This window comes from Bombus terrestris, chromosome 10, assembly GCF_910591885.1.
Source record: "Bombus terrestris chromosome 10, iyBomTerr1.2, whole genome shotgun sequence".
Lineage (NCBI taxonomy): Eukaryota > Metazoa > Arthropoda > Insecta > Hymenoptera > Apidae > Bombus > Bombus terrestris.
The window spans coordinates 4,623,936-4,640,336 of record NC_063278.1 but is presented as its reverse complement, the minus strand read 5'-3'; the positions used below and the strand labels follow the sequence as shown (position 1 = coordinate 4,640,336).

Genomic DNA, 16,401 nt, shown 5'->3' with positions numbered 1-16,401 from the left:
AAAGAGAAACTAAAATTTGGAAAATTTGTTCATAGCAAATGCATCTATTTATTCGATATACGTAGCTACGTATGTTCCATATTTTTCGTAGTAATCTCGAGAATTATCGACCGATTGCGAATTCGCGTAACAATTTCAATTCCAAAGGGATATTAAATTATCGGTACCAGGACGAGCGTTCCAGTAAGACGCTTGTCAGGTTAATGAAATAATTTTGCTTAACTGGTTCCGCTGCACCGATGACAAGTTAATAAGGAACAGCTACAAACTTTCTTACATTCGAACGAGTTTCAATGGTTTCCATGTTTGCGTCGCTGCAAAGCGAGAAACGCGATCGTTTGACATCTAAGGGCGCGTTTGGAGTTTAAATTTTAGATCAAACGAGCAAAAACATAGAGCGCGGGTATACTCCTCATTACTTTCGCCAGCAGCTTTACAATGAAACTACTAATAATAAACCATCTTCTTCTCGAGTTTTCAGGATTTTCAAGAGATTCTCGATACCCTAACAAAACTTTTTTCGCCCTTAATTTTTCATCTTTTCTACTACCTTTAGTGGCGTAAGAACATCTTCAACTGAAATCATCCTCTTGAAAACGAATATCGTCTGTACGAAGCATCACTGTGAAAATTCTAACGACATTCTAGCCATCGTACGAAAAAATTCATGTCGTTTATGAATATTCCACGCTCCGCAACCAACTCGTAACAATTCCACTGGAAATTCCGCAAAGCTCCAGACGACAGAAAAATTCCAACGATGGCAGATCAATTTTTAATTAAACGCCGAGTCCTCGACCTTGATTCATCGAGTTGCATTAAACATGCTACTTACGTAAATCAAAACTCTTTCGCTTCCTCTCCCATCCCCCACCCCCTCTCTCTCTCTCTCGTTTGCAATTTTTCGATGAAAAATTCACCAAGCCCCGTTTAGTATCTTTTCAACGAGCAACATCGTTCTCTTCGATTTTTGCAACCGTTTCAAACGAAAAATACGATTGTTTAGGAAAGCGAGTTTCTTTCAGATTTGCCACCTCGAACTTTTTAACGAGCCAAAATTCTGTGGCGGCACTCGACAAGCCAAATACCACCACTCGACACTAACTAGTGTCGGACGACGGCAGCAAAAGTGGTTAACGTCTTAGGCTGCGAACGTTCGGAACCCGGGTTCGAATCCCGGCGACCGGAGTTCCGATTTTACTTCCACGCACCAAAAAAAAGAAGGAAAAATCAGCAGTACCCCGGCAGCGACATTCTACAGCCCCCAGTGACAATTACAGCGGACTTAGGCCCAACTACTACAACTATCTCACGCACGTCCAATATATATGCAACTATAACTCACGGCCACCTCAATTCCAAAACGATGGCAAGGGAAGATCGCTATCGAGAAGCTTCAAATGAAAAAGCCTCTGACCGATGGTTCGATAGAAAATGAACTCGTCAGGTTTCAAGATGAAAGGAGCTGCTTTTGAGTAGATGCTGCAGCCACTAATTTACTCGCAAGGATCCTGAGTATCGAGCGTATCAATCGCTGGCTTTGTTTCCCCTCTTTCAAAATTACGTTTTTCTATACAGACCGTGAGAAATTGCGCGGAGACGAGGAAAAATTGTCTCTGTTTTCGCAATTGGCTGAGGAATGCAGCACCTTCTTATCTTTGCCTTATAGAACCGTTTAAATTGCAATAAAAATAATTAATCTTGTGTTCCTCCTAATTTACTCTAGATACCTTTATTATAACATATCTATATGTGTGTGTGTGTGAAACAGAAAGAAATTGTCTGTGGTTTATGAAAATATTACGTAAATGACCATGGAAAGGATACGATAATTTTTAATAGAAAATAAAATCACCTTGCAATTCAAACTCTGTGATTCAATTCGAGGGAAAATTAATTGACAAATCACAGATAAATTAAGTAGGAAATCTTCGTTCTAGTATTTATCAAAGAATAATATATCGTATAAGTATACCATTGATCATATCTCGATGAATATCTTAATTTCGTTTATCCGATACTTCAATCGCGCAAATAATTTGAAATTATTTATTACATTGGAAGAAGCAAAGCCTGAATTCGTAAATTCTCCAAACAGATGTGACCCGTTTATTCGTTCTACGTGCTACGATATAAGAACGAAACCTAAATTCCTAAATTCGTAAATTCATGTACTCGCGAGACAAAGCTACATCGTTTATTCACACTCTACTTCCCGCCTTGCCAACCTCAGAAAACAAATTCCAACGATAAAAAAAAACGCTTGCACTTTACCTTCCGTAAGAGAACGACTCTTAAGTCAGAGCAAAACCGCGACGTAAATTATAGATAATTGCAGGCAGCAATAGTAAATAATTGTTTGGAAATTCGGTGCATTCGCCGCGGATTCGTTACGATATTTTCCGCGTCCGTGAACCACGTGCTGCGCTAATGGAACTCGTTCGCTCGTTTCACTTTCTCTAAACAACAAGAGAAAACCGGGTCTAACAAACGCGTTCTCCGGGCAACCTTTCTTTCGTGACGCTAAAAAGTCCACAGGAGAGCGAAAAAACGGAAAATGATAAATGAAAATGAAATTTCTCGGTCAGAAATTTTACATGCCAGTTCGATATTTTTAATTCGCGAGCGAGTTCCGCTTAACTCGTCGACGATCGTCGATGCAAACGGGTCAAGGTGGCGTGAGAACAAGCAGCATGAAAAACGATTTAATAGAAAAGCTCGGGAGGAAAAAAGCTCTTGATCTGTTCCGTTTTTCAACGATTCGAACGCTTCGATTCGGAATAATCGTCGAAGGAAAATCCTTGAAATTTAATGTACCGATTTATAAATTGCTCTCTCTCTGGCTCTTTTCTCGCGTTCGTTTATTCGTAAAACGTTTCACATTATCGGAATAACAATGACAGATGTTCGATGAACAAAGTTACAAATACGGCAGAGAAGAGCAGGTTTATAAAAAGAAAGATATGAAATTTCGGGAGTGGAGAAAGAAGCGAGTAGTAATTAAGAAAGGAAGTAAAAATTATGCAAAACTTATTACAGTAGCGTTACTAGCGGAGCTTTAGTCCTCGTGTGGCAAATAAATCGCGAACATCGACTCGCAGTCTCCGCTTTCAATTTCTACGATTTCTATCCTGGCAATAACAGTCTGCTAAAATATAAAATTCAAACGCAGCAGTATAACGCAGAATACAGAATTTCCCCACGTCTCGAACAATATTTTCCAGCCGAATAAAATAAAAATTATTTAGAATCGTATCGATTTCTCGCACAGCTGCACGTTTGCCAAATCGTACCGAACAATAACTCGGCTCGTCATAAGTTTCCATTCGCGTGGAAACAACGCGGGTTCAAAGTAGGTTGGAAAAATTTCGGCTAATAGCAGAAAATAGCGCAAAAAAAAACATAATGAAAACTAATTTTGCAAAAATTAAGCAAGAAAGAAACGTGTCGATAATTACTTTCTTACTGAATTATTATTCTTTTCCCTCGTTATTTTTCAAAACAATGATTTAACCAACTAGCGTTGTAACGTTTCTCACAAAACACTTTTAGGGGATTCATGAAATCGTATCGCTGACACAAAATATTCCACGCGCAAGAGGATAGCGACCACATTTTCCCCGAACGTGTGTATACGCATTTTCCGTGTTTCCTATGCGAATAATAAACCAGCAGAGCAAATAGTTTCCAGCATGCAGAGAACATGGTATTAAATTCCATACGCTGCCATACGAACAACAGGAATACCGTATCTATCAAACTGATTGTTTGAGAAATGAAATAAAATAGAGAATGGAATAAAAAAATTTCGTAATACTTCGTTAAAATTAACTTTCTATCTATTTCCTATTTGAACTGCATATTTCCATATAACGTTTCCATAGAAACGTTCGATCGATTCGAAAATTGGAGAATAACCGACAACGAATAAACAACGATATTTAACGCTTTACAAATTAACAACGTAAGAGAGAGTCGTACGGCATCGATCAAAATTAATTCTGCCTTTTTTCACCGGATACTAACGCTCTTATTTCAGTAGAAAAATGAATATAACAATTCTCTGTAACATATTGGGTGGCAACTAAGTGATTGCGGATTTTATCATTAGGTGGTAATGAAAAAGTCGGCAATCACTTAGTTGCCAACACAATATCTCGAGACCATATCGTTTATTTCCATTGCTTTCGCTGTTCCGACGCAAAAAATGTACACATTGACATACCGAGTGTTGAAAGTTTTTTTCCTCGAAGGGAACTGATATTTTGTTTCTCGGACAAACACATGACCTTCTCTATTGGATTAAGTGACTGCGAATGTTGTCATTACCACCTAGAGACAATCACTTAGTTTCCAACCGAATAAAAAAGGTCATGTGCTTATTCGAGAGACAAAATATCAATTCTCTTCGACTAAGATAACTTTTAACGTTCGAAATGTCAACGTGTACGCAAAACAACAACGAGCACAACCTACGCGTTGGAACAACGAAAACAATGGAAATAAACGATATGGCTATTACGTGTATTATATGTAGTTCACTAAGCGTAATTACCTGTTCGAATTTTGCAATTTCCTTTGTATATTATGCGCGTTATAATCTGAAACTTTCTCGCGCGTTTGTCATATAGCAGCGACCAAACAACCGTCCACCAACACGGACTAAATTTTTTCTATCTGTAAGTTCAATCTGTTGGTAGCTGAAGGTAAATTGGAAGATGTTCGTTTAATCTTCCTTCTACGTTTTAGCGCACAGAGATGTCTGAAATTCCAAAGCAGGAAAAAGAAAAATGTGCAGAGGAGAACACGAATGCGGCTTTCAAGTTACCCTGCGAAAATAAAATGACCCAGAGACAGGCCACCGAGGCTTTCTGTGTTCCAAAAACGGAGAATGCGAGACTGAGCGCGCGTCGAAACGCGCGGACCAAGAAAATATGAATTACTTTACTCGCGATGTACGTAAAAGTAAGATTTAAATAGAAACGTGTATCTCAACGCTTAAATATCTTTTTTTTTTAATTATTAATCATTTAGACCGAAAAGAAATTTTCCTACGCAAATTGCAACATCTTTACTCTCGCAAATTATTGACTCTTACCGTCGGATGTGAGAAAATAAATTTCCCTCCTCTTTCCAAGTTTCATTTGTATTAAAAACTTCTTTCTAAATGTTCATTCTTATTGTAGCCCACCCAAAGCGCATATAACGTAACACAAATAGCTTAGAGCGATCGGTACGACGTTAAAACAATTTTGAATTGGCGATTGCGGATTTTGTCATTACCAACAATGATAAAATCCGCAATCACTTGGTTGCCAACCCAATAACAGCGCAATGTCCCTAGACGATTCTACGATCCGTGACTTTATGTCAGTTCGTTTCACGCTGCCACAATTCTGTCTCCTATCTTTTCTCACGCGAACGTTTCTTCTCCGTGACAATATACCGAACCATCGTGAAAACCGATAACACATGAAAAGTACACGATTGGGTCTGGTCACGAATCGAACGCCGACTAGTCCCCATTCCATGGTCGTCATCATAGTTTCATCCAAAACCATAGCGTCAAACCGGTATACGGTTAATCGATAGAAAATGATCGTTCATGCAGATAATTAAGAAGAGATGACAGAACGATGATAGGACGACACGAATCACGATATTCCGATCGGTCAAGTGATAAAGGCCAGTTTGCTGTGTAGCTCGATAAATATCCGATCGACAACGCGCACCAACCTGCTACGTGTTACAACCCCTTGACAAAAGCTCGAGGTAGGGTAACGAGAGAGGGTAGAACCGTGGATCGATAACGCGACGAAGATGGTGTCTACGAACAGGGATCAACGAATCGTGCGGTTATTACCGTCCAGGTACGACGTATGAGTTTCGTCGAACGTATTTCAGCAAAATAATGGCTTTTTTTGAAGCTCGTTCTATCAATCGATCGAGTAATTTTTGAAAATATGTACAGTCACTCGTGGAAAGTGTATACATGACGTACGATCCTATAGGAAGCTTTCATGAACATTATTACGTAAGCTATACGCGTTTGAAAGATTTCGAAGTTTTGTTAACATCGCGAGGAAACTCGACTGTCTTAAGAAATTTGCAAATATATATGGAAATTGGATTAACCAATTAGCTGCTGCTTTGAAAACTTTGAAAATCGCGTAGCTATTGAGTTGGCAACTAAGTGATTGTGGATTTTGTCATTAAATGGTATAACTTAGTTGCCAACCGAATAGAACGCGCGGCAAACAATAAGCGATGACGAGTATACTCGTCAAAAGCAGCTAACTGGTTAACTTAACCAGTAGAAATATATTACAGAAAGAAAAAGGACACTTTTTTAAAAGTTACACCGAAATTTGGGATTTGCAATTATTTAAACGATTTAAAATAGAAGTAAGAAATTTTGTACGAAACATTTGATGCTTTTTAAATTGAATACAATCGTACAATGTGTGTGACGAAGATTGAGGAACAAGAAACAGAGAATATATCGTTCACCTTGTATCTCTGCTATATTCTTCGTTCTATAAGATCGATAGGTAAAAGCGGAATACGATTTTGAACGTTTCGAAGGGGGAACTGATTTCGCGAAAATTCATTCCTTAACGATTTATAAGAATTTTCGAGGAAATCGCCTCTCGAAACGCTTCGAGCCTGCTTCGTTTGTATTTTTGGAACGCACGAATCGCTACCAGGGAATATTTGCTTCCATCTTGAGTTCAAGTGATGCGTTATTTTTTAACGCCACTCGAGGCGATCCTGTCGTTGGGCAGATGCATACGACGTTAAAAAAGAAAAAAAAGCCAGTTACATGCGCTTCTTCTGAACAGATCTTAAATTTTCCAACGTATTCGTGTTTCTAATTTTAAATATCATATCCGGCTCTTATTTCTTATTCCTCGTTCAGCCGTAAAAAAATAGGATCGCGTACGGTTAAACATTTATCGAGTTGGCAACTAAGTGATTGCGGATTTTGTCATTAGGTGGTATTGACAAAATCTGCAATCACTTAGTTGCCAAGCCAATAGTAAGTACACGCGTATATTATTTTCGTACAGAGATGTACGAGCATAATTAAGTTAATATCGAAAATACATTGCAATGGAATGCTTTGCATCGTTGTCAGACTGTGGATTTTTATGCAAATACATATTTTTGAGGATTTAATTGAGAAAACAGAATCTACGTAGACAATTGTTTCATTCATTAACACTACAACTATCGATAATTAACACGAAGCTATTTCTACCAAAACCAATGAAAATGACTGGTCTTTAAAAAATACGTAATGATAGAATATTTTCATATTTATCGATTTATTACTTTCTTACAGAAGCAACTCCATGTTATATAGTAGATTTTTAGTTTTATTAATCCATCTTGGACCATGATCCCTAAACGAGATGATGAAAAATTTATAAAATTGTAGAGTCAGTCATTTTGACTGGTGTGATATTTCTAGTTTTAACATCTAGCGATCGATCCGGAATTTTCCTGATAACTGATATCATCATATCGAATGATACGCAGTAAAAATTGGAAAAACGCGTGGCAAGTTGTACGAAACGAGGAAACTGGTTAATTGGAGTTCGATAAACGGATTGCAGGATCCTTTTACGCTTTGACAAGTACCAGTCATTTTGATTGGTATTGGTGTAAGTAGCCTTGATACAAAATTATCTTCAGCTTGAATACATAAAAAAACAAGTTAAAATTCATTATATTATTCTTTTAGTTATCGTTGCGAAAGTCATTGCATCATTGCGGAAAAAGATATAACACGAAGTAGGAATTTGAAAATAAAATTGACTGGTTTGGTAGTTCTAGTGTTAAATATCACAGATATTTTATACTTTGGATATTTTATACGGTTTCTGTGCATTTATGCAGATTTCCTATAACGCATAAAAATTCGCGGTCTAATTAACTATACGTTGATTAAATTGAAAACCTAAACGAAACGACAGATGTTTAGATTTACATGGTAAAGAATCGAGGATCAATTTATCCATATGAATCGATATGTATCCATTGGAATTTAAATACTTGATAGGAAATTTCTCTTACGTCACTTGTTTTGCAACGTGATTGATCGGAGTTTCTTATTTGTTCTCCAAGTTGCCGCAACGACTAAATATAGTTTGTTCCTTACGATAATAGCTTTCTTATCGACCAATAAATTCTGCTCGAATTATTTTCTCTTTCTGTAATTCGAAATATCGGTAAATCAGAATTTCATCGACGCTGTCCTCCTTCATCGAGAAACCCTAACAATCTAGTCTCGGAAAACATCACAAGTTTATTTTTAATTTATTTATTTAATTCCTAAATTTTTTTCGTCAAAATTTCTTTTCTCCTTTTTACCAAAATTTAACTACCTGACCTGTAATGTATATTTTTAAAAATTCCCGGAATTACGTTTCCTCGTAGTCCTAAGATTGGACAAAATTTTCTAACATCTACCAATTACCTGGTATCGATCTGTTTCAAAAGAAAACATAGAAATAAGTATGATATTTCAAGCAATTAATTTTTTCCTACACATGACTTCTCCAAAGAATTATATTCTTTCGCCTATTATATCACGTTTTATATGAAATAGACAGCGTCGTCGATCGTCCAAGTCAGCGAGATACGAGCGGAGCAATCTCTGATAACGTTTATCAACGACATGAAATTCCATTTTTCTTTCTTCTTTTCTGATTCTATCTTCGCGACGAACTTAACAGCCACGTATCTTCCGCTGTAAGTTCGACTCGAAGAAAAGAATCTTCACAGCGTTTTCCACGGCAACCGAAATGAATTTTTGTATGCAAATGGGGGACTCGGTTTCAAACGTAAAGATTCCAAGCGTATGTATTCGCGCGACCAAGGATTGAAGTTGTAAAGACAGGACAGAAAGTTTCCCAGCAAAACTGGAAGAGCTTGAAAGAACTTCAAGGAGCAAAGTTCTTAACCGACTTCTATCTTTTAATATCATTTTCGTACGTTTTAATTTTTACACCGTCCTCTTCCCTGCCATTTCATTTCAACGCGAGATATTCGAAAATTACGCTGATTGAATACATAAAATCGCATGCATCGCGGCAAATCAACAAACCCTGTGGAATTTTCGTTTTAAAATATTATTCATCGGATCGTGGAACTTGGCATCGTTATATTCGGCATCGCGTTCCATTTGCATGCGAAAATTCATTTCGCTATCACGTTCGTAAACATTTGTCGTATTTCATTAAACATACTAGGCTGTCCGAAAAGTTTCTTTCGTTTTATAAGGAAATAATAGACGCACGATGTTTTTTATTTTATATTAGTTTATCGAATTATGCACGAACGTAATAATAGAAACATAACGAAATGGATGATACCTGATTCAATAAAATAATATAAAAGAGAAACTGTTCGTCTATTTTCATCTTACGAAACGAAAGAAACTTTCCGGACAACCCAGTAGATCCCATGAAACTTTACGATATGACGCTATTTTAAGGTAAACGTCCTACTACGTTTTATATGGAATATTTATATTTGAAATTGTTTGTTTTATCACACGGTCGAAAATCGATATTACTTTTCTATCCGCTGAACGAGCTTGTTTCATGCGAGTTGATATAAAATATCCCGTACGATCACAGTCCTAAAGGATTACATCCTTTTCGCCTGGTACAGCAATTGGTAACACGAGGCTCGCATTCCCAATAAAATTCCCGCGAAACATTTTTTAAAACAAACAAATATTTTTTAAAGTAGTTTTAAAACACTTTGACTGCCACGTTGGTCATCGGCGCTTCAACTTCTTACAATTGTAAAAATTGAACGAAAATTCACAGTTAGGGCATTTTGAATATAACCGATAAATAGAAGACACTTCGAGATAAGAATCTTGCCATTTCAACCGAATGTTTCGTCGAAATTATAAAAATAATTATAATACTGTTTACTAAGATCTTCTACGCGTTTCGACAATATATTCTGCACGTTTTGCTTACGACGAAATTACGAATGCGAATGGTTCGTTGAAATAAACGAAGCCTTGTAATATGTCGCTATCGACTGTTACCAAGACGCCACAGTGGTCACCCGTGACCACCAATAAGATAAACCGTCCATTGAAGAAGAATATTGTCTTACATCATCAATTTATTATTATTTTGCCATTAAACGCTTTGAATAATAAAAATACTCCTCTGGCGTGCTGAGCGAAAAATGTGATTTCAACGTGGCAGTCAAAGTGTTAAAACAAGAAGTTAAAAGATGTACGTACGTAACGTACTTAACGTCGTAAGTAGAATTTTATATTAAACAAATAGGACAAATGTATAAAATGGAATAATTAAATAAATTTCAAAAACAGTACGTTCAATTATAACAGATATAATTGTTGAGAATCGTGTGGATCTTAATTGCCGAAATAAAAGTAAAGGAACATTAAGACTACACTTGGAATTTATATTAAAATAGTTTTAGATTTATTTAATAAACGATTTCCACGATCTTCGTCGATATACATTTGCACGCGTCTCAGAATTTCCTTTGTCTCACCATCTTCCATAGCACACTGCCAACGAAACAGTTACATTCGTCTGTTTTTAGAGACGCCATGCACACACGTACTTCCACACAATCGTATTCACATACGTGTGTCACTACTACGCGGCCAATCTAATCTAACACACAAAATTATACGTATCTCGATAATAATAAACATTGCGTGTACTATAAGCTTATAAATTAAAATTTAAATTAAAAAATTAAGATAAGCTATCCTTCGTCATGAACTAACAATTTGCCACGTCCTTTTTACTGAAAAGATGGCCGACTATTGGCCCAACTTATATCACGTTGACTGTGTCACGACCGGCACACTTCGAGTCCGATGGACTGATGACGGAGATAAAGTTGTGGCAACAATGTATATCGCCGAAGTGCCTAATGAGCCATCGATATCCCAACGGTCCTTCCTCCGAATGTTCTAGAAAAAGGCGTACGTGGCAACGGTCCCGGACGCCTAACAAACGCGTGGATAGTGGGGATATTGAGGGGTGACAAAGAAAAAAGAAACAGATCCAATCGAAAGTCAAATTGTATGAGCTTCAGTCTTGGAAAGTCACGGCTGCAGTTCAGAACCAAATCGTAATTAGCGTAAACCAAGTGTTCAAAAATAAATTCTCTTTTTATTTTTTTATATTTTATTTTTCTTTTCATCCGAGATTTTCTTTTTTTTTTTATTTTACGTGACAACTGCCACGCGTGTTTTCACTGAAATCTCCGTCAGGCGCAGTACCAAGCGTTCCCTGCTAGGTACTTCCATCGATATTTTAATAATGCGAGTAAATAATTCTTTTAATAAACCATTTTCGTATTACTTTTATAACAATTCAATAGTTTTATTATTTCTTCTAGAATATCTTTCCAAATACCTACGAGGATCCTTCGCAGGTAATCAAATAAACGTCACTCGAATACGGGTGACGCGGCCCTACCGGAAACTTTACTGTCACCCGAATACGGGTGTCGTGGCAGTCAACGTGATATAGGTTGGTAAGCAAGTGCACAAGTAACAGTGTAAGCCAGAAGGAACAGAATGAAAAATTGCACGATGCCGCAAACCAGGCGGTCAGTAAATCTGCCAGTTGGCCGTATGGCATGATGAATAACTGGAAAACGTCATAACCGTATGTCATCGGTAAACGGGAATATCATAAATCGATTGATTTCGACCTCGACCAGAGAATTTTGGTGTCTAGCTATTTTACACGTACAGATATAGCTGTGCTTATAAATATCACGACAAATTACTGGTCTCACACGAAACGTGATAATTGATTCAGATTATTGGAGAAACGATTAATCGGGTCAGCTCTGTCTTTCCATTCGTACGTACCTTCTATTCGAATATAAACGACAGCGTGGAAACGCGATAAGTAACATTTACTTTCTTCCATCTTTTGTAAAAGAAAATTTTTTAATTCAACCTGCTATCAACCATACAGTGCCATATCATCTAAAGAACTTGCTCGTTTGATCAGGAATTAAATATGTATTTTTACTATCTTATATCATATTGATGAATGTACGTCATTTTATTGATCTTGAAAGACAACACACATTGTCTACCATATAACTACATTGTTGCTTAAAAAATTGTTTTATTTAATTTAGCAACTAAATATGTATCCTTGCTATCTGTATCATATTCTTGTCATTTAGTTAGCGTCATACGAAACTTTCTGCATTTATCGTCTATCGCGGAAAGGCAATATTATCTTTAGTCACAGTCGGTTGCTTCTCTTTTCAACGAATTGTAAATCATATCAAAATATCTTCTCTCTCGGTCACCGAATGATATAGAAATACGAAAATCAACAATTATACACACAATATCATATCTTTCCCGAGTGATCCTTTGATTATCTATGCTTTGTCGTCGAGTATTTTACAAAAACCGTAAAAAATCTCGCCAGGAAGTGTACGAACTCGTACTTTGCCAATGTCACAAAAATTCACAGAACATTCTGTACAAACGTACCGGATGCTTTTATTTAACCGCGCCACGTTTCTCCAGTCATTCTCCAGCGAATTATACTTTTCTAACATCGAGAAATATTGGGTTGGCAACTAAGTGATTGCGGATTTTGCCATTAGGTGGTATTGACATGATCCGCAATCACTTAGTTGCCGATCCAATATGTTCACAGTTCGGACAAAGTATGAAAAGAAATCTGATTGGCGTGCACAATCTTCCCTTTCAATTTTGCGTTGCAAATATCACACGATCTGTTTATTCGCCAAAGAAGCGAGAAGCAAAACTCGAATGTAGAAATCAAAATTCATGTTCGATTATAAAAGTGGAAATACCATATACATAAAAGTTTGTTGTAGTATACAGATTTTTATCAAGACAAATCTCCTAATTTCTCTCTGTACGTTGCAATAAAAATAAACGTAATTCGCCACTAGTAAACCTTAAATAGAAGAAAGAAGAAATAACAAAAAGAAGAGAGAGAGAGAGAAGACTGAAATATAAAAATTTTAGAAACGTAGCTAAGTTAAGGTCTGTCCATCCGTAGAGGCTCAACATCTGTCCATTAGTCACAGAGAATCGACGTTTACGGACTCGAGAACTCCAAGATCCGCGTCAGCGTACAAGGAATCGGTAGCTTTGAACTCGCGGAAACCTCCCGCGGAATCCTTGGCCCAGATATTCGGCACGTGATCGAACGCCTGGTCAGCGTTTGCACGTAATCGACTAACCCCCGTTATAGGATAAGAAAACGATGACACAGAAGTAGTGGATCGTGATAGAGAATCGTTCCGCAACCTCGTCGTTCTTCCTGGAATGTGCCAATCGAATCGATTCGATCCCATTCAGTACGATCTTGCCGTTCGATTCGATTTACTCTTGTCAACCTTTTGATACAAGACGCTCGAACCAAGCATATTGAATGTCTAAAACGATCGACGATATCGCGTTTCGGCACCCCATTCGATGTACTGCGTCTTCTTTTCATCCTTTTTGAGAATTCGAAACAACATGGAAGACCGTTCGATTGGATCCTTCCCGCGTTACATTTCTTTCCTTCGAGAACTATGCTTGCGATCAAATAACCGACGAAATATGAGGAAAGAATTTGTTATTAATACGACTGGATTATGGCGCGCTTTAAACAGCGCGAGATATGTGCAACTGCCAACGTTAATATTCGCACACGGTATTGCCTTTATATTTGTTGGTTTGTATAAGAAGGGACGATTTAAATATGTGTTAAATATGTTGTGTAATGTTACTTGTTTGACGAGAATATGAATCGTTTATTCTAGCTTGAAAATAAGTGAACAGTTGGTTCCTGACGATGACGATTTAATTTAACGTAAGTAATTGTAACAGATGTAATATTCGAAATTAGTAACAAGTCAGAGAAAATTAGCAACGAGTGGCCGAGAGGGCAGAGAGGAGCGATCGTTACTCTTCGCTCGAACGTTTCCTCTCGATTTATTTTTATTTCCTTAATTATTCGATGACGGTGAGTAATTATCGGGGAGAGTGCACTTCTCCCTGAATAGCGGTGCCTGTTGATAATCCGCGCTATTAGAGGCCAGCCTCTATGTACTAACACGTCATCGATCTTTTTCCCCCTGTGTTCGTGGCTCCATTTCGATGGATAGAACTGATTCGAGATCTCTATCCTACAGATGTAGTCGATTCGAAATGAAAAACGACCTTCTGTCCGTGTTTTAACCTTTCAAACTCCTATATTAATCAATCGAATCCTATTACGTTCGCACGTTTAGCACGTTTCCGACCCTATCGTATTCAAAAATCTCTCGATCGATATCACGTTAAAAAAATTTATCATTTCGATCTTATTTCAAATCACACTAAAAACATATAAAAAATATATATATTACCCGAGGTAAATAAACTTTACCTCGCGTAATATTTTTAAAAGCATGTTCAATGTAAAATTGAAAAGAAAAATCGTACGTACCAATAACACTTTTCCGTATTTTGTCCGCACTGAAGGTATTTTTTAAGGTTAAAAAAGTATAATCGATGGGTAGAACGATCGAAAGAACAGAGTTAACCTAGCAGCGGTCCGCGCGTAAAAGTCACGGACAATGGTAATGGCGACGCTTTAATGGCGTGTCCACGATCGACGTGCGTGTTAACGATATGTCGATTCCGAGGTAAACCGTATTACGTCAAAACACTGACAAACGCACGCATATCATGCTGCTCCGTCAACGGATTGGAGAACATTCTTCAAAGGACAAGAGACGAAGGAAATAAAAGTAAAAAAGATTCTGTACGTATGGGCCGGTCACAGGTTAAATCGGTTAACTTCACGGAACAAAAGGCAGAGAAAATTAATGAAAATTATACAAGACAAGTATCGATCAAGCGCTTCGGCATTAAGCCGATTTATAAAATTTTAAAAAGCAGAGTTGAGACTCAAAAATCGAATACGCGCGAAAAAGAAATTTTCCTTTATGTATTGAAAGCGACAAGGTGACACGTAAACGTCATCGTTACGTTATCATTCCACCTGTGCGCTCGTTGCTGCATTCACGATCGTTATCGAATATCGTTTCAACTGTTTACAAGTACACACACACACGTACAAGCATCGTGAAATCAAGTATAATAAGCAGACTGCGGATTTCTATGGTCCTGTGGAAAATTTAAAAGTGCAAAAAATATACAAAATGCATGTAAGTAAAATACAGAAGACATTCAAAGTGAAACATTTATTATAATTTTTTAGTAGGTGAAATAAATCTTCATGCAGGTTTTATTATTTTAGTGATGTTGATAAAAATATGAAGCTGCATAAAAATACGCAATCTAGTAACAGGACATTCGAGAAATCGATGAAAAATGAAAAAATCTTAGCGCAAGATACTTGAAACGTACGATTTTGTTATCGAGTCGTTGTGATAGCGCGAAATCCAATCGAGATAGCCATTGCGACTAGTCGAACTCGTAAGAATCACTCGTCCGATCGATCGAAATTCGACGTCGGAAGGCCAACACGAGTAACGTCACTTTTAGTCACATGTTTGTTCTTTGTCACGCGGTTTTACCGTGCGACAACTGACGGCCAACGATTTCATGTTTTCTTTTTAGACAAACACGAATGATAAAGAAACACGCGAATCATCCATTCATTCATAATTATTTTCTATTCTAGCAAGTTCGAGTTCAAGAACTTTAACTTCATTATTTTATGATATGTTTAGGTACTACGTTAGTCAGCATTAGATATTTGCTACTGCAATACTATGTCAACTGTGAAATACACAAATTACGCGTAACTGTAATTATGTAATTCTCGATATGACGAAACGGAGCAAAAATTCTAGTTTAAAAATTCTATATATTACAAATACAATCTGTCATGCTACATAGAACAGGCATTTATATGATATTACAAAATAAGATTCGCATAATTGAACTAATAAATATTTGACAAGTTACGAGTTACGAGTATCAATAAATTCCTTTGCATAACAGCACCAAATTTGACAATTTAATTGCCCTTATTCGATATAAATTTAAATTGTGGAAATTTGGTGTAAGAGAAGTCTATAACCTAGAGAACTTGTCACTTGTCACTTGTCAATTCACCATATAATATTATTAATTAGTAAATTATTGTGCAAGGGGGTCCCAGATGTCAATCCAAGCATCGAGATGAAAGGAGAGGCAACGATCCCTGAAACGGTCCGTGACTTTCTGTGCTTTGTATAAAGGAGCGACAGAGATTCAACTAGTAAACACTAGAGAAGTGGGTCTCGTAGACTGAGCTCTTCTCTTCATCTCATGCACGCTTTTTAACCAGGCGTAAAGTATCGATACGGGCGCGAGATAAAGTAACGTGAGACACG

General features: G+C 37.2%; 1 protein-coding gene across 10 annotated transcripts in view; it reads right to left on the bottom strand.

Moving 5' to 3' along the window:
- Positions 1-16,401, bottom strand: part of LOC100647628 (kinesin-like protein KIF13B) — a 168,957-nt gene that overhangs the window by 152,047 nt on the left and 509 nt on the right. The gene's annotated exons all lie outside the window — the stretch shown is intronic.